This window comes from Meriones unguiculatus, chromosome 1 (assembly GCF_030254825.1).
Source record: "Meriones unguiculatus strain TT.TT164.6M chromosome 1, Bangor_MerUng_6.1, whole genome shotgun sequence".
Taxonomy (NCBI): Eukaryota; Metazoa; Chordata; class Mammalia; order Rodentia; family Muridae; genus Meriones; species Meriones unguiculatus.
In genome coordinates, this window is record NC_083349.1 from 111,869,516 (window position 1) to 111,889,463 (window position 19,948).

The 19,948-nt window shown below is 41.3% G+C and overlaps 1 long non-coding RNA gene and 1 other non-coding gene across 2 annotated transcripts in view; one reads left to right on the plus strand and one right to left on the minus strand.

Annotated features, from left to right (window-relative positions):
• The first annotated feature begins 1,900 nt into the window (after positions 1 to 1,900).
• Positions 1,901 to 19,948, plus strand: part of LOC132646809 (uncharacterized) — a 65,648-nt gene continuing 47,600 nt past the window's right edge. Inside the window, exons 1-3 of the long non-coding RNA XR_009585106.1 lie at positions 1,901 to 2,105; positions 10,018 to 10,094; positions 10,668 to 10,805. This is a non-coding gene — a long non-coding RNA (uncharacterized LOC132646809). The remainder of the gene's footprint in view (positions 2,106 to 10,017; positions 10,095 to 10,667; positions 10,806 to 19,948) is intronic.
• On the minus strand, positions 12,034 to 12,140 carry LOC132652060 (U6 spliceosomal RNA). Its single transcript, XR_009589552.1, has one exon. It is a non-coding gene; the product is annotated as a U6 spliceosomal RNA (small nuclear RNA).

The following is a 19,948-nucleotide window of genomic DNA, read 5'->3' on the forward strand; positions in this document are numbered from 1 at the left end:
TAGCAGCCCATGTCCTCTAGAAAACATGGCCCAAGTCTCTCATTCACTTTCAACCATATTTAAGAGGCAATTCTTGTGCCTAGATTGGTGGTGGGGAGAAAGGATGTATTAGTTACCTTCCACTGCTGTGATAAAATACTGTGGCCAAGGCAACTTACAGAAGGAAGAGCATAACTTATGACTTGGCTTTTGGTTCCAAAGGGATGGCAGTCTGTTATGGCGGGGAGTCATGGCAGCAGGCAGGCACAGCAGCTAGAACATCTGCAATGACAAGCACACAGCAGAGAGAGCAAACTGGAAGTAGCATGAGGCTTTTAACTCCAAAAGCCTGCCCCAACCACATACGTACATCCCTTAGCAAGATGGTGCCTCCCAACAGTGGAGGGTTTTTTTTTTTTTTGTTGTTGTTGTTGTTGTTTTTTTTTAGAAACAATGATAAATGAAGAAGACCAAGCCTCAGGGAAAAAATATGAAATTATGTCTATTGGAGGAAATTGAGTGGAAATGGAGATCATGTTAAGATAAAAAAAAGCCAAACTCAGAAAGAAAATATCTTTTTTCTATATGGGTCTTAGGTTTTATATATGTATAAATCATTTATGTACATACACATACATATATGTGTATGTGAAAGTGAAACCTTCTTTCTAATAAAAAGAAGAGGGTGAGTGGGAAGAGGAGAGAGAAAGAGAGGAGAAAGTACATGAGAGGGAATCTAGTCAAAGTATATGGTATACAGGAATGAGGTTACCTTGTAAAATCTATCACTGTGTACAATGAATATAAGATAAAAAGAAAACCACACCACCAGCCCACACTACCAGATACCATGAGGAAGATCAGCATCAAGGAAAAGTCCTGAAAACATAGAAAATGCCATAAACACGAGGGACTATAAATCATATATATTATCACTATCCAGATCAGACCATCAAATTACTTTATATCATTAATACAAATAAGCATCAATTGTATATAAAACTTATGTTCTTTATTTTCATCTATCCTAGCAGAAACATTTCCTCATATTCTGACCTTTTCCTGAACTCCATTTCGGTGAAAACACACACACACACACACACACACACACACACACACACACACACAGAGAGAGAGAGAGAGAGAGAGAGAGAGAGAGAGAGAGAGGGTGGGGGGGAGAGAGAGACTCATATACTTTTATTTGACTTAATCTTTTTAGCATTATTGGATGTTGACCGTATTCACTTACACATTTTTTCCTATAATAAATGATGCTATAATAAAAAATATCTTTGTACAGCATAATCATCACATTATATATAAGTTTCTAGGGCATAAGTCCCAAATTTGGAATTAATGGGAGAGAGGATGTAAACATCACAGAGGAATGTAGAAACAGTTTGTTCTTTATACACTGCCCAAGATCTTGTTAAATTCTATTGGTATTTTTTCTAGCTTGGGGACTTGATTTCAGGTAAGATGTTACTATCAGAGGTAAACTGAATTATAATTTCTTTTTTCTTAGATACAAATTAATGTGATACAAAGACATCTTGTCTTTTGTGTTCCTTCAAAAGCTTTCAGGAGCAGAGTGATTTATCTTACATGAGAGATGATTGCAGTGTTCTAGAGATTGAGAGAGCAACGCTGTGGAATTGTGGGTATGGTGTGGCTGGGGTTATACCACCCAAGCCACCCTGTAAAATCCCACAGTTATATCAACTCAGATACCCATGCCAAGAAACAGAGGGCATGTCACCTCTGGCATCCCCTGACTGGCCTAAGTCCTGAACAGTGGCAACTAAGAATTAAAGACCCAGATTGTTACCTGAGCCTCCAGACAGCACCCGTCCCCTTGTTCACACTGTTCCCAGCTCATGAGAGTTTTACTAAAAGGTGTCATCTCATGCAGGCGGCCCGTTCTCACTGCACATCAGGAGACCTTTGCTTCTTCTCTTACACTGAGCATCTGGCGTGGCTTCTTCCTACTATGGACCACGCAATGTTTTGAAAAGAAAATTACCATGTGCCAAATATCTGGATTCCCAGAAGTTTTAAGACAGCGAGCAAAGGAGAGAAAGTCTGAAGGGCCTCTGGATCAAGACTTGCTTCAGGCTTGTTCTTTGGTGAGTCCCTTTTATATAGATCCATACGTCACACGCATCGCTCTTACACTGTTTTCACATAACTGTACTTGACACCTCATTTGACAGTGTCAACGTTCACAGTGGTTCTTCAATACATTTGACAGTATCAGCCCTTAAAACGTTTTCACAATACTTACCCGTAAGCACCTTTGACAAGATCAGCATTTGAAATGTCCCACGGAGCCAGGTATTCAGTTCCAACCCCAACAACTCCTGCTTTCACAGCATCCATACACAATGCTGGTCCCTTCATTCAGTGAACTGTTCCTCTTGAAAGCATAGGAAACACCAGACTTTGGATACACTTTTTTACAGTGGGTACAAAGATCATCAAGATTTAACCAATACTTTTATAAAACCTTCAGCTTACCCAGAATCAAATAACCACTAACACTTGCTATGTATCAGGCAGACAGTCCAGGTATGAGCATCTAGCAACTTATTTAATGCTTCCAACTAACCCTAGACAGATCCTGTTGTACAGCCAGCGAGTTTGACCTTCTGGTTGGTTTAGCAGTTTGCGCACACATAGTGAAAACGGCCCTTGAGCCTGGCATTGTTCTCCAGGGTTTTGGGGCTTTCCCTCCTTTGTGGACTTTTGTTCGTGCCATTGTTATGAGAATGTATGAGCAAAGAAGTTCTTCAAGAGTGAATGAAAACAGCCGTTGGTTTCCTAGGGTGTTGAAGGAAAGAATCAGAAAAGGGACAGGTTTGGTGGGACTTAAAAGGTTCAATATGAGTTGGGCCAAGTGGAAAAGCTGGGGAAATGAAGAATGTGTATAAATTTCAGATACCAGTTAACAGGTGACTCAGACCGGAACATGGAGATATGTGTATGAAGAAAGCAGAGGATGCAGGAGATAGAGGCAAGGTCCGGAAGGGCTTTGAACTTGTCAAGTCTCCAGGGATACATAATAAAAAAGAGATAGGTGTACAACTTTTATTGAGAGTGGAGTGAACAGGAATTCACAGAAAAGAAGTGAAACCAAAGAAGCTGGAAGACTCTAGGGTTCAACTATTATTTTAACAAAGGAAAGAGAATTTGGGTTTCAAAACGAAGATAAATTGTAGGGAAAATGCCTAGCAAATATGTAGGGAGAAGTAGTAGGTAGGGGCTAATTCTGTTTATAAAAAATTTTTTTTTCCTGTTGAGTTTCTTCTCCAGAAATGAGTACCTTGACCCTTCCGGAACATGATGGGATAATTGGTACCCTGTTTGCAAGCAGATACAGGGGAGCAGAGAATTCTTTCTGCGTCTGTGAACCCCTTCTGCCTTCAGTTAATATTCCTGGTGGGTGGCCTATTTTGGGGTGTCATACTCTGATACACTTCAAATACCATGCTTTGGGATCAGGGTTTTATGATATAAGAGGGAGAGATTTTAAGCTTTAAAAAACATGCTCATATTTGTATGTGTGAAAAATGCATCCTGGCTGTGGCCTGAGATGTTGGGAGTCCACTCTCAGTCTGGGCTTCATTCTGTAGGGGAGGAGAGAGAGAGAGAGAGAGAGAGAGAGAGAGAGAGAGAGAGAGAGAGAGAGAGAGAGAGAGAGAGAGAGAGAGATGGTGAGAAAGGGAGAGGGAGATGAAGGGATGGGACTAGCGATTTCAGTTTCCTTGCTCCTGCGAGGCCTCTGTGCAGGGCTTATTACTGTTGCATTCCAGACTCTGCCCTGGAGAGGCTCTTGGGCTCCTCAAAACCTGACTGCAGAAGACAATGCGCATTCATCTTCCCTAACCCCTTGAAGGATCTCAGCAGCTGCACACCAGAAGCCGCCTGCTTAGTGCACTCTTCCTGGGTCCTCAGCCGGCCCCTCTTGCTGAGTGCTGCCTCTAGAGTCCTTGGTACCTGCTTTGCAAGTGTTTAACACCGGAGTTCCACTGCTCTGGGTGACAAGCCATGGTGACTTCAACTCTTTGTTCATTTTATGTCCTGGGTTGCGCCCACAGCTACATACAGGCACAGACAGGCAGATATTTCTCCCTACTCCTACCTACTCCTTGCTTGTTCCTCAGCCCCACACCTCTTGCATCGACCTCTTGCTTCCCCCACCCATCTCTCTAGATCCTGGGAGACCAAAAGCCTAACTTCATATAATACTCTGGGACCAGCTCTTCTCCTGGAAAGAATTTCTCTCTAGAGTAGTTTTATGGCTTAATGATGTTCCCTCAATAAGGAGAAGGTAATTGATTGTTAAGTGAAAATATAAATTGTAATTGAATCCGTCACATTTCAGTTTTTCATTATCCCATGACAAATCTCTTAGTGTATCAACAAGGACTGCCGGGATAGGAGAGAGTTGGGGAGAGACAGAGGGAGATGAGGACATTTGACTTCTCTTCCCCTTTCCAGCACATGGCAGTGGTAGTAGGCATGCCACTGTCAGCTGCCTCAGTAGGACCCTTGCACACTTGAGGGTGCACAGGCACACATATGGTCACATGTGCTATATGAAGCCCTATGGAGCCATATGGAAGAACAGAGTGGGCCTCTTGCAAACTGTGGTTCCCACATGTAGGCCCAGCCTGCACTTATAATTGGCATCTCTAGCTTCCTCTTGGGTGTTGAGCCTTCCATAACTGTATGTGGTCAGAGGCTCTGTGCTACCATGCTTGCGGAAATGATCTCATTTAATATTAAGGAGAAAGTAGAGCTTGGGCATTAGGAAGTAGACAAGAACCAGGCTGCTTGGGTTTGTTTTATCATTCTCTTCCTTACTAACTATTACAACCTTGGGCAAGTTAGTGTTTTCTCTGGTCTCTGTAAGATGAGGATGATAATGCATGTTTACCATTTAGAGCTTTGTGAGGATCACATAAATTAACCTAGGTAAAAACAATTAGGAAAACACCTATGCCAAAAGTCAATAGTAATGAAAAACAACTCCTCACCATTGTCTCCAATATCAGTTCAGTGTCGGTATGAGCCTAGAAGATGGAGTCCGAGGCCAGCTTTCTCATCAAGCAGAAGCGTGATTGGGGCAGACAAGGTTTGTCCCTGGAAAGCAGAGTGAGATACAGCTGGCATCTCAGTCACCAGAATTTCTCTGGAGGGGCTCTGTGGAATGAGGGTAGAGCTCTGGGGGAGGAGGAAAGGATGAAGGGCTATAGCTGAATTTGGGGGCTCATTTTTCTTTCTTGCCTTTTGATAATTAATACTCATCACATAGGGTTTTGGGTGTCTTTGATTTCTAGAAGGTAGCCTCTAGCTTCTGATAGCTGCTAGAAGACCTGTGAACCAGATCCAACAGCATGTTTCCCCGTGCCTCTCAGAGTAACTCAGCCATTCTTGTAAATTGGTTACCACTCCTTTCTTGTCCCTCATTAAAAAAAAATCACATATGATAAAAAAAAATATTTACTCTTATTTCTTGTATGAAAGGAAAGGAGTTAACACATTTTCCGAGTGGGCGACAGCTCAGAAATAAAATATACTCCCTACACATGTGCATTTCTATCACTGTTCTTCCCACCTTCCTGAACATCTCTTTTTTATTAATTTTTATTTTTTTAATATTAATCACAGGGTATTTACTTTGTATCTCAGCCGTAACCCCCTCCCTCATTCCCTCCCAACCCCACCCTTCCTCCCTCATCTTCTCCCTGCCCCTTTCCAAGTCTACTGCTAGGGGAGGTCCTCCTCCCCTTCCATCTGACCCAGTTTATCAGGTATCTTCAGGACTGGCTGCCATGTCCTCCTCTGTGACCTAGCAAGGCTGTTCCTCCCTTGGGAGGGGGTGGTGGAGGTAAAGGAGCCATTCATTGAGTTCATGTCAGGAATAGTTCCTGTTTCCCTTACTAGGGAAACCCACTTGGATACTGAACTATCATGAGCAGGGGTTCTAGGTTATATCCATACATGGTCCTTGGTTAGAGAAACAGTCTCAGAGAGCACCCCCATGCCCTGATATATTTTGTCCTTGTGGAGCTCCTGTCCTCTCCAGGTCATATTGCCTTCCCCTTTTATTGTATGATTCCCTGAACTCTGCCCAAAGTTTGGTTATGAGTCTCCGCATCTGCTTTTTTTCCCCACTATTTTTAATAGTTTTTTTAAAACATTACTTATAGTTTATTAACTTTGTATCTCAGCTGTATCCCCCTCCTTCATTCCCTCCCAATCCCACCCTCCTTCCCTCATCTCCTCCTTGCCCCTTTCCAAGTCCTGAAGATACTTGATAAATGAGGGTCAGATGAAAGGGGAGGAGGTCCACATCTGCTTTGATACATTGCTAGGTGGAGTCTTTCAGAGGCCCTCTGTGGTAGGCTCCTGTCCTGTTACTTGTTTTCTCCTACTTCCCATGTACATCCCATTTGTCTTTCCAAGTGAGGATTGATCATCTTACCCCAGGTCCTCTTTCTTGTTTATCTTCTTTAGGTGCACATATTTTAGTATGATTATCCTATCTTATAGGTCTATATAAGTGAGTATACCATGTGTGTCTTTCTGCTCCTGGGATACCTCATTCAGGATGATCTTTTCTAGATCCCACCATTTGCCTGAAAATTTCATGATTTCCTTGTTTTTAGTTGCTGAGTGGTATTCCATTATGTAAAAGTACTTTCTGTACCCATTCCTACACTGATGGATATCTGGGTCATTTCCAGTTTCTGGCTATTACTACAAACATGGTTGAGCAAATGTCCTTGTTGTGTACTTGAGCTTCTTTTGGATATATGCCTAGGAGTGGTATAGCTGGATCTTGAGGAAGCACTATTCCCAATTGTCTGAGAAAGCACCAGATTTGGAAATCTACCTGAACATCTCTTTCCTCTCCTCTCTCATTATTGTCTTTCTAGTTACACACACACACACACACACACACACACACACACACACACACACACGCACACATGCACACACGCACACACACACACATGCTCTCACTGTTTGGTTTTTTTTTTTTGTGTGTGTGTAGTATCTGTCACACGAAGTTGTCCAATAAATGTGTTGAATAATATTCTGCCATACTTCCACCCACTTATATTTTGTTGATATTTGATTAATGTAAAACGAAATGCTTATGTCTTTAAGGTCTGAGTCAATGAATGCTGACAGGTTTATACTCTAGCAGATCTACCATTGAAAACAATGTGTAAAAGAGTCCTATCAGGAAGCTGCTATCATATTCCCCATCCAATACTCTCTGACCAAAGCAATCTTTTCCGGATTTTATCATCTTTGATTGATTTTTGCTCGTTCTTGTAGTTTATATGAGTAAAATGATACAGTAGCTGTTCCTTTGCCTCTGGACTATTTTATTTAGCATGATGCTTTTGTAGATTCATCTGTGTCATTGTGAGTATTGGTAGCTTGCCCTTCTTCTCATGAATAATGCTCCATTATATGAATATATCAGACTGTGTTCATCCATTCTTCTGCTGATGGACATTTGGCTAGTTTTCAGTTTTGAGCTATTATGACTACAGCTGCTATGAAAATTCTTACATAAATCTTATTGTATACATATGTCTTCATTTCTTTTGAGTGTATATTTAGGAATAGAATTACTGTGTCTTAGGGTGGAGATATGCTTCTTTTTTTATAAGAAACTGGCAAACATTTCTTCAAAATGGTAGTGTCATGCTACAAACCTAGCACAATATGGGTCCAGCTGTTCTCATGCTCTAAAAAGTTTGTCAGCTTTGCTTTCAGGCATCTTAGCAGATACAAAATGGCATCTTGTTACAGACTTAAAGTGTAGTTTTAATGCCCAATGGTATAAAGAACATTTTCATATGCTTCTTGGACATTCCTATTCCTTTTACAAATTTGTATCATTTTGTTTTTCTATATGAAAAAAAAAATCCAGTGAGAGAAAAGAAAGAGGATATACCTTCAAGTGTGGAGAAATAGTAGGACAAAAGGCTGAGCCTCAAAAGGAGGGTAGGGAATGCCACTTAAGCCTTAAAATGTTCTGAGTAAAAGCTGAAGAAGTCCTCACAGTTTCAAAGGCAGATAGGGGTCACTTTTTCAATAGGGCTGTCTCCAGTCAAGCATACAGGTTGTTGGAAAGGGCAGCCTCTTTACCGCTTGGTCCATACAATCCTCTTCCTTATGCAGATAAAGTGCTGAAGGGCTCAGAAGGCAGGGATTCTCTTATGAGACTTAAACCCCAGCACCTTCAGCACAGCTGTGTGCCAGACTCCTCTATGTCCATTGTCATCCAGCATTCTACATGTCCACAGGTGTTAAATATGTAGACTGCAGGCTTTAGGAGCTTGGTACCAGAGTATGATAATCACAGGTATAAGAGCTATCTGGTAGCTGTAGATTCATAGGCCAAAATCAGCCAGCTTGACTGTTCCACCATTTGTCACTAGATTGTCCTTTGGCCTCATGTCTTAATGGAGAGTACAGTTTTGTGTGAAGAAAATCTAGGCCTCTTAGAAACCGGCACACAAGATTCTTGATGGGTTCAGTTGGTACACCTGGTAGAGATGTCTTGTGCAGATACATCCTTAGGTTTTGACCTGTGAACTCAAGCACCAGATCATCTTGGTTTCCTGACCAGTTTTGGAAGACATCCATCAGTGTAACATCATTGGTTCCAGCTACCTCAAAAAGGTTACCTTGCAGACCATGCTGATGAAAGGACCTCTCCAGCTCTAACTCATTGGGGAACACTCACACTCTTAAGAGCCACAGAGTGCCTGATTTTTCATGTTGCATACCTCTTTCCATTGCACTGATTTTAATCTTATCTACCATTTTATTTATTTTGCCCACTTTTGGCTTAATTTGCCTTTTTCTTAGCTTATGATGATGACTTAGATATTTAATGCCTTTATCTATTTTTGTTATAGACCACTAAAGCTACGTACTTTTACCTAAACAATGCTACACTGGTATATATTATATAGAATATATATTCTGTATATCCCTACATCACTACCACTTCATTTGAAATACTTTATAAGTTTTCTCTTTGACTTCTTCTTTGACTACTGTGCTGGTTGGTTTTGTCAGTTTGATGTTAATGTAGACATCTGGGAAAAGGGAATCTTTTTTGAAAAAAAAAAAAGCCTCCCTAAGATGGGTTTGGAGACTAGTCCCCTTCCAACCTTTATATACTTCTGTGCAGGTTCAGGTCCTGTACAGGAATCTACAGCTGTGGTGTGTTTGTGATCTGACTGATTGCATGTTATTCAGGAGACAGCAATTTATAAGACTCTTCCCCATTCTTTCTCTTATACAGCCTCTCTGATCCCTTTTCTGAGATGTCCCTGGGTCTTTGCAGGGGGAAATATAGATATCCAATTTAAGGCTGAACACTCACAAATCTTTTATCCTCAGCACTTTACCAGTTATGAGTCTCTCAAATAACTGTTACCTCTGAAGAAAGAAGCTCCCCTGACCAAGGAAACACCAGTCTATGGGTATAAACATATGTATCTAGAAGGCAGTTTGACTGCATATCCATTTAGCAAAATATTAGTAGTACATTTCTTCCTTAGGGGTTGAGACCTCCACAAAAAAGTTTTGGTCAGCTTTATAGTATGAAGCATGTATTTCCTCCTACACAATGGGCCTCAGGTATAATAAAAGGGCCATTGGTCACTCTCTAAAGAGTCGTGCCATTATTGCTTCAGTAGGCACGTCTTGCCTGGCAGGTTGATATTGTAGCATGCTGGGCACACAGCTAGGTAAAGCCGTTGGCACATTTTCTCCCCTTATATAGCACCTTCTGGAAACATGAAGGCTAGCCAGCAGGGAGGAAGCTTACAGCTCTGCTCCAGCTTGGTTTCTCCGTGTCCTATATCCAAAGCATGTGGAACCTTTAGTAATGGTGTCTTATCCAGTTCTGGTGGGCAAGCAAGAGAGATAATTTATTTCATTTATCACTGTGAATTTGTCTATTTAGTCTCTTTATCCATCCACCTTTCTCTCCAGGTATTTTGAAGCAATTTTTAGAGCCACACACATTTAAGATGTCTTTATTTCCTCAGTGAATTGAACTTTTCATAATGGTAAGTGTCCTTTGTGTCTCCATTAAGCCTTTGTATCTTGAAATCTACTTTGTCTTATATTTGTTTAGACATCATTTTATTTGTGTATACTGTTTCTATGGTATGAAGTTTTCCATATTTTTCTTAAGAGCTATGTGCGTCTTTATTTTTAAAAATACGTTCATTGTGAGCAAAATAGAGCTTTTTATGCTTTCTATTAAATCTTACCTATTTAGAATTTCAGTATTAACATTTCATTAATATACATACAGGTATGGTGGGTTTTTAAGTCTATCATGTCATCATTTTGCAGTTTTTTCATTATATTCTGTATCTTTGTCTCTTTAACACTTTTTTCTGCTTGTGTAACTGAAACATTTTTAGTATGCTATCTTATTTTTTTCTGTTGAGTTTTAAACAAATTTTTGTTACTGTTACTTGAAGAATAGTTGTCCCAGATATGTCACTATTCATCCTTGTTATCAGTTTACTGTCAACTAATTATTACTCCGTGAATGATGCAAAGAACATACAAGATTAAATTTCAGATTTCCTCCCTGCTATTTGTTCTTTTATGTGTTTACATCTATATAGGTTATACGCCCCGCAATACCTTTGAAATAGTCTGTGGATGTTAAAACTGTAACATACACATGTATGTATGCATGAGTGAATACTTGGAGGAGGGGAGAGAAGAGTTGATAACGAAGAAGAAGAGGAAACAAAAGCTGGGTGTGTATGTAAGAAAAAGAATGATTGGAAAAAGCCTTGAAATAATTACACATATGTTTAGCTTTGATGGTCCATCTTGTAGTCCTGGAAAGGCCAAGGCTTTTATCGGCTTCCATTTCCTGCAGCCAGAGATGTTTCTTTAAATACATTTTTTAGTACAAATGTGTTGACAAAAATTCTCTTAGATTTTTGTCTGTCTAGAAAAGTCTGTTTTTTATCCTTAGTATTAAATGACTTTTTTTTCTGGATATGGAAGTCTAGGTTAGCAGCATTCAGTTTTAAGAGTGACTTAAGATACGCTATTGCTTTGTTTTATGGACTCTTGTTTCCATGTAAACAGCCACTGTGAGTGTATTGGTGATGCATGTGTACACTGGGCTTACTGTATGTAGTGAGTACCATCTTTGATCATTTTTCGTTCCTTTTGCTGACCTTGACTTTTGATAATTTGTCTAGCTGTCAAGATGATGATGCTTCTTCTTTTTTTTTGTTTGTTTGTTTTTTTACCATGATCTAATTTCTTGGTTTTTTAGAACTTCCCATTTGGCTTCTTGACTGTTATATTCTTTTTTTTTTTAATTTTTCATCAATTACACTTTATTCATTCTGCATCCCCTCCCATAAGCCCCTCCCTCCTCCCCTCCCAATCCCACCCTCCTTCCTCCCTCTGCTTGCATGCCACTCCCCAAGTCCACTGATAGGGGAGGTTCTCCTCTCCTTTCTGATCTTAGTCTATCAGTTCACATCAAAAGTGGCTGCATTGTCCTCTACTATGGCCTGGTAAGGCTGCTCCCCCCCAGGGGGAGGTGATCAAAGAGCAGGCCAATCAGATTATGTCAGAGGCAGTCCCTCTTCACATTACTATGTAACCCAATTGGACTCTGAACTGCCCTGGGCTACATCTGTGCAGGGGTTCTGGGTTATCTCCATGAATAGTCCTTGGTTGGAGTATGAGTCTCTGGGAAGTTCCCTGTGTTCAAATTTTCTTGTTCTGTTGCTCTCCTTGTGGAGACCCTGTCCACTCCAGCTCTTACTATTTCCCACTTCTTACCTAAAATTCCATTCACTCTGCCCAACAGTTGCCCATCAGGCTCAGCATCTGCTTTGATAGTCTGAAGGGCAGAGGCTTTCAGAGGCCCTCTGGGGTAGGTTCCTAGGTTGTTTCCTGTTTCCTTCTTCTTCTGATGTCCATCCTCTTTGCCTTTCCGGATGGGGATTGGACATTTTTAAAAATATGGAACGCTTCACGAATTTGCGTGTCATCCTTGCGCAGGGGCCATGCTAATCTTCTCTGTATCGTTCCAATTTTAGTATATGTGCTGCCGAAGCGAGCACGACTGTTATATTCTGTTTTTGATTTATTCTATTTCTTCTATTCTTCTGGGACTCTAATTTCATATATGTTGTATCATTCAATATTGTTTGGAGATCTCATATACTTGGTTCCTCTCACCCTTCAGCTTTCTTTCTATATATTTTAGATTGAGTAATTTCTCTTGTCTTGTTTTCAAGTTCACACATCCCCCTTTGTAGTGAATGTAATTTTTAAGCCTATCTAATGAATCATTCATTTCTGAGATTGTATTTCTTATTTATTGCATTTCTACTTTGTTCTCTTTTGTAGCTTCCATTCCCTAATGAAATTCTCCATCTTTTCATATAATGTCCACTATTTCCTATAGCATTTGAAAACATGTTTATCATAGCATTAAAATTCCCTATAAAATAGATTTAAGCTCTGTATCTTTTCTAAATTTTGTTCCATTGCTTTTTCTTTGATCATGGTCATATTTTGGTGCAAGAACATACTTGTAAAGGACAAAGAAAATAAATGAACTTTCACTGAGAATAGGTAAAACTTCTTTAATCATTAAGTTAGTAGTATGGAAAGATAAGTTGACCCAATATGCAGTTGGACAGGTCCCAAGCTTTGCTGTAGGTTTGGATAGATTGAGTTCTTGTCTACTGCTGAATGTTTTGAGAGTATAATTGAAGCTTTCCTGGAAGTAGGGTTTAGATCTGTGAGGAGATGGAACTGGAGAGATCTCTAATCTTTATGTCTTTCTAAACAAGACAGTCTTTTTTTATAGCTAGCCTGCCAACATTTGGGGTCACTGTAAAGAATTCTCTACCTTTCCAGTCCTCCTGCCTCTCTCCTTTGAGAGATCTCTTTACATCATGCTACCCCACTCCCAGCTTTTTAGGGGTGCTGGCATGTGCTGTGTAAAAACTCTCAGAAGATATTTCATGTTTGCCCAGATGTTCAGCCTGCCTTGTACCATCCTTCAGCTGCTTTGGGTGCTGGATATAATCCAGGGTGTCCCAGGCAGTTTCTGCTAACTTTTTCCTTGACCCTCAGCACCTGTACCATGTCACACTGTTTTGCACTGAGGTAAATCCTCATATGTCTTGTGATGTGAGAACTATCTTTATACCCTACCCCTGAACTTTAGTGTACCGCTCCCATAAACTTAGGGTAGGTCAATTAGGAAGACCTGAGCTGCCCACTGGGAGTGGTACGATGGATGTCTCATTTCCCACATGACTATGAGAGGAGAGGCTTTAGTGGTCCTTCCTTCCTCTTGCACATGTTGCGTGCCTCCTTCTACAGTTCCAGTAAGAATGAAAGTAGCTCATGTGTTCTCACATGTTCGGAAAGATTGTGTTCTTTCTGAAATGTAATTCATTTTGGCTTATTGATACCCTTGGCTCTCAAATAGGCTTAAAGGTTTAATCTTATTTCTTATATTTCGTCTAATCTCAAGGTGGAATGGCACTTCCTCACAACTCTAACTCCTGGACAATTATGTCTGTTTTATTCCTCTGCTGAGTTGAAGCCTTCACTGGGGACAATGAAGGTAGTTTTATATCTGAACAACAAGTGATTATTTTATTCCAACCAAAGGCCCCTTTGCTCTTCTGACATCTAAAAGCCCATTCATACTGATGAAGACATCCTCTCTCTTAAAATAAAAGTTTTTTACTTTTCCAGGTCATTGCTTGTAACATTTGGAAAGCAATATTGGGAAACATGTTCATTTCAACCACCTGATATTTGACGGTGTGACATTTAATACAGCAAGTTTTTCTCTTTGGTTTTGAGCAGTGACTTGAACCGGTTCAGAAGCCACACAGTGGAGACCAAAGAATTTTCTTGTTCCATTCTGCTAGGCCTATACCCACTCTTTGGGGAAAGAAAACATTGACATAAATCAGAAGAGTGCTGTAGGTTGCCTTTTATTTTTATTATTCCTGCATATGGTGATAACTGGTCTGAAGGCTCTGCTTTTCATCAACCATTTGCTGTCAGAACCCCCTTTTCTTTGTCTGGGGTTTAACTTCTTCTGCTGGCTTATTCAGCCTTTGTTTGGATGTAGAGCTCCATCCCTCCCCTGTCCTCTGGCACCCATATTGTCTTTCTAGGAGCCCTACAGGAAACCACACAGGGCAGCTGGAGAGATAGCTGGGCTCAGAAAATTAGGAGGGAAGACTATGTGAACACTTTCAAGAGTCACACTTACTGCAAAGACTGCTGTAGAACCTTGAGCTCCATTCGGGAGAGACACTAAAGGTAGGCATGATTACAGTACCAGAGACGACGAGATACTTTTCATAGTGTGTAATAATAACTTCCATTTAATCAAGATGAACGTGTAGCCATCCACACTCTGGCATGTGACCATTCACCTGAGATGGGCTCAGGAGGGCTGTGTCTGGGCACAGGCAGGTTGGCCCTTTGCACTTTGATGGGCTATGCATCAAAGCTACCTTCTTTGATTCATATTTGGTCTTCAATAAAGGAGGGAGAGCTAACTGAAGGGCATGTTCCTGGTGAAGGAAAGCAACAGTTTCTTCCGTAAGATGCACAAACAGACCTGTTAAAAGCCCAAGCAGTCACGGTCCTTTAAAGTCCATCATTTGAGCATGATTGCCCCAGGCTAATTAGCATAACATTGCAGAGGTATTGTTGGCAATAGAGCATGAATCCTGACTTCTGCACCACTTTGGCACTGGACGTTGTAATTGTTGACATTATTACAAGTAGTTGCGGATACCACACATGTATCTGATGCTTGAGAAGGCCGGAGAGTCCATTAGCTTTTATGTTAGTCTTCGCCTTACTAGAGTATGAGCACTATGAGAGGAAGAACCTTGTGTGTGTGTGCGTGTGTGTGTGTGTGTGTGCGTGTGTGTGTGTGTGTGCACGCACCTGTACAGCTTTATGTTTGAATGTGAATCTCAGAACTAAATACCAGATATCTTCCTCAGTTGTTCTTTACCGTTTTTACATTTTTAAATTTTTTTTTTTACTTATTTTTATGTGTGTGAGTGTTTTGTCTTCATGTTTATCTGTATACCATGTGTGTGCAAAGCTGGAGAGGGTAACAGGTGCCCTGCAGTCACAGATGGTTGTAAATAGTCATATGTGTGCTGACAATCAAACTTGTATTTTCTGGGAGGGAGGAGCTGGTGCTCTTAACCACCAACCCACCTCGACAGACCCTCTAACTTATTTGCCTTTTAATTAATTAGTTACTTTTTATGTGTGAACATGTATGTGAGTATGCATGTACCATAGCATACTTGTAGAGGCCAGAGGACAACTTCTGGAAATCTGTTCTCTCCTTTTACCATTTTGGTCTCAGATGTCATCAGGTTTGGTGTCAGGCGCCTTTTACCTGCTGAGCTATCAGCCACCTTCTCCTCCTTATTTTTTTGAGATAGATTTTCTTGCTTAATCTGGACTCATCAATGGCAACACTGGCTGGTTAGGAACTTTGGGATTACTCTTCTTTCTGCTTCTGGGAGCTGAGATTTAGGTGACCACTTTCCTTTCCCATTCTTTTTTTTTTTTTAATGCATTTTAGATATGTGAACTCATGTTCTAAGGCTTGTGTCACAAGCATTCCACTCACAGAACCATCTGCCTAGCTGGAGGTCGAGATCCCTAACAGACAGTTTTGCATCTTTTAGTGCTTTGGTTCCGGATAGCTGAAAAAAACCTTGAAAGACAACTTGCAAAGTTGCAGTTGGCAGTGAAGTATTTTCTAGACAGGAGACACCATGCCCTGAGAGACAGAAATATTTATCTAATTTCTCTAGGGGACAAAAGCTCTTGGTTTAAATGGAATCTGCTTGGTGATGGTTAAGGTCATGAATCTAACATCCGTTAGATCAAGTTGTCCTACTGAGGTCCTTATCTGCACAGTACATTATTGTTTTAATTACTTGACAACATTAAACAGACAAGTTCTCTGGATCTCCTGAGAACAGGCAGCATAGAACTCACCTTCCCTTCTAGTGTCACGTAGATGCCCTAGGGCTGCTTTCCAGTTAGCTGAGGAAGGACCTTCATCAACTCCTTTCACTTTGCCAAGGAAACTAACTGCCTGGCTCTTGAGGGCCTCTGAGACTGAGACCCTGGCTAAAGAATGTGTACTGAAGAGGCAAGTTCTCCAGTCCCCAGTGGCATAGATCAGTCTCCAGTTCCACATAGCCCTGTAAAAATTTGAGTGCTAGTGCCTGGTTGCCATTTTTGGCCTGAGTGTGTCAAACAGAGTGTGGTATCTTTTACATTTCCTGTGTATGTCCCAAGCATTTTCAAACACCCGTGTTGGAGAGAAAACAAGTGGCAGATGTTAACTAACCACAGCCTCTACTCTTAAGGAACTGACTCAAAATTAAGTTCTGGTTTATGGTTAGTGCTATAACCCATTGACAAGAAGAACTCATGGTCCAAGTGGCCCCTGAAACCGGACAATTTTCTTCTTCACATCTCTGGATCAAGACAACACTAACGTCAGGCATGTAGGTCTTTGAAATCAATTTCCGCCTTGCTCCGGAAGCTAGGACCTTTCCAGGTAAAGAAAAAGCCCATCTGGATCAGAACAGAGTGTCACTCATGTCATGTTCTTGTTTTCTTCAATATATACGTAGCTGATTTCCCAGAGATTTTTATATTTCTCAAGGGTGGCAGGAGGTCAGCCTTCTGTGAGAAATTACTCTATAAGATGAAGTTGCGAATCAGAATTTCTCTCAATGTTTATACAACCATAGTGCGTAGCTGTGGAGTCTAGGAGATTTCCCTTGGGTTAGAAATGCCTATTCATTTTGTTATGTTGGGAGGTGATTTTTTTTTTTTTTTTTTTTGAGGCACAGAAGGAATACAAATAGAGAACACAAACCTAGCACATGCATAACAGAAAGCTGGGACTCTGACGTCAACCTCCAGGTTCTATACCACGGTCGCATCTCAGCTGTCTTCTCATTTATCCAGCCGCTGTTTCAGAACATTCCAATGATCAATATGTTCAGCGCCTGTCTGGGAGGCTCCAATAATGAGCACAAGACATTGGCGATGGAGTCACTTTCTATGGCAGTGAGTAATCTGCTGCTTTTCTCAGAAGAAAACCTTGAAGAGGGTTCCATGAAATGTCTTTTTTTCCCCCTTTTCATCATTAGTTATCGGTTAAACTCCCCATTTCCCATCTGACAAATTTGTTTAAAATACAAGCAACATGGCAAATGACAGTGCTGACCACAGAGAAGATCACGGGATGCCATAGCCTGAGTCGGTCTGGGATGCACTCAGAGTCCAGCTCTTTGGAAAGCAGCGCTGATTAGAAGCGTTTGCCACCTCGGGTCCTGGGCTTCTGCAACAGCTGTGTGTGTCACCAGCAAGGCTCGTCTTTTATGTTGATTCCTATTAGTGAATATATAAATACAGCCTGAGGAATGCTACCTGTCCCCCCAGCTCTTGAACCATCAGTACAATCCAGAAGGGTAAATTCTTTGTAGAAGTCACCTTGGTTCAGTTGGGGAAAAAAAATTTACTGATGTTCTTTGAAAAGGTAGAGAGTTTGAGGTGGTTTTTTTTTTTTTTATGTAGCTGAATAGGATTTTAAGAAAGCAGAATTATAATGTGGAGTGAAAAGAAAAGCGAGAGGTTGGGTCAGAAACTGGGTTATCAGTACAATGCAGAAAGGCAAAATAAATGCTAATAGACTGCACATGTGCCCTTCCTGCTAGATTAGAGACCAGGAGGGCGCCTGCTGAATGCGGGCCATTGTGTGGCCACACAGAGCAGAGGGTCTGGGCTATTATCCCCTGCTCAGCCCCTTGTGCCACAGATGGTTCTTCTTGCTTCTCTTATCAGGGCTGTGCATTCAGTCTCTGCAACTTGATCTCTTCCTCACTCTTCTGCTCATACAAAAAAATGGATTGATCTGCTGAAAGAGAGGGGCTAGGAAAGGGGCTGTCTCCAAGGAAAAGGGGAGGTTTGGGAAACAAGAAGCATGGGAGGCCAGGTGAGAGGATGGGATGGGCCGGTGAAGTCAGATGCTCTCTGAGGTGATGGGGACAGCCCAGTCAGCAATGTACCATTTCCTGGGCCCTAAGCTCAGCCACTTGGAGAATGGCCTTGGCTTTTGTACTCCAGAGACCTAAAGCCCTCAGGTGTTGAACAGGAGGTACAGGCTCTCCCTACTCCCCTGGGGATATGGAACTGCCGGGCCAGCCTTGCTGTCTGTCTTTCACGCTCCCGACCCAGGAGACTGCATCTGAACTGGCTGATGGAGGCTGCAAATTCAGCAAGGATGGGCCAAGGACAGAGGCCTCTGAGAGCCACTCCTCCTAAGACAACCCACTCAGAAGGGCAGAAGAGACTGTTCTCAGGGCTGAATCCCGTGTTTTCCTGGTTTGAATCCACATGAGATAGCGTGGCTTAGCTAAACTTAGTCTCTGACATCCACCAGTGGTGCAGTCTCCAGAAATTCACCTTGATTTTCTTGTGGCTGCTTTTTTCAACTATAAAATACCACTTAGCTCATAGCATTACTGTGAGGGTAGGGTGAGTTAACTCACAATAAACACCTTAGAAAAATTAATGGCTTAGAAATGATACCATGAGAAGTTAGCTATTGCCATCATTATTGTAATTATTTCAAGTTAGTATTATTATTATGATTGTCTGTACTAGATACATATTACCACTGTGGTGACATAAATACCCAGAGGACAAGATGATATAAATGACAGAACTTGAACTGTGGGGTCAAGGCCCTCTGAGACTTCTTTCTGTCACACCTGCACCATAGACTTTGTTGACTTGGGTGCCCTACTTACCATTCAAACTTCGGTCTCACAACTGTGAAGTGGGATTAACAAGAGTGATTGTTGTGGGTGGAGGGATGGGATGGCAGATGTTATCAAAGACAGGGCCTGATGACTGAAGAAGTTCATCAAAATGTGAGCAGATTATTATTATTTCTACAAGCCTGTGCAATCAAGTAGTGTACATGCTTGTGTGCTATTTGGGTCTGGCTGATTAGTTTCTACTTGCTTGTATTTTATGCATATTTTCTACCTCTCTCTGTATGCATGTGTGTGTTGTAAGTGGTCATGTTGAAACCATGAATCTTAACCATCCAAGTCCTTCCTGCTCATGACTCCCGTGTGCCTTTGATCAAGCTTACACCTCTCTCAGAATGAACTGCTTGGTAGACACTGAAATTCCATTATCCTTTTCTCAAGGAGAAGCCTTGGTCAGGACGAAGAGACCTGAGTTAATTCTGGCTTCTTATCAGTGGAAATTAAGGAATAGAATATGATACTGGCTTTCTCTCATTATGTCTTTTCATGACAGAGGCAGCCATCTATAAAACAGAGGACTGGAACAGATGGACCCCAGCCCTTCCTTCCTGTTTTCTATCAAGATCTAGGATGATGTATTGCCATTGTAGTGTTTATTGTCATCTTTGTGGCTTTGTTTTAGTATACATTGTTTCACTGCGATCTCCATCCCCACTTTCTCCCCCTCCTTTGCTCCTCTCCCTTTTTCCCTTATCTTCTTCAGTTTTCTGAGACAGAATTACTCTGTAGCTCAGGCTGGTCTCCAACTCCCAGTGAATCTTTCTGCCTCTGCCTCTTGAGTTCAGGAATTGTAGCTACAAACCACCAGGCTCATTTATCTGGCTTTTTTAAGCACTTCTTTTTCTATGTTTTAGCAAGGGAAATTGTGAATGTTAGATAGGCATAAGAGCCAATAATCTGTGTTAGCAGATCAGACTGGGAGAAGGAAAGGTTGGTGAAACAAAGACTTTGAAAATACACACCCATTGCACAGGTACTTCCCACAAGTACTT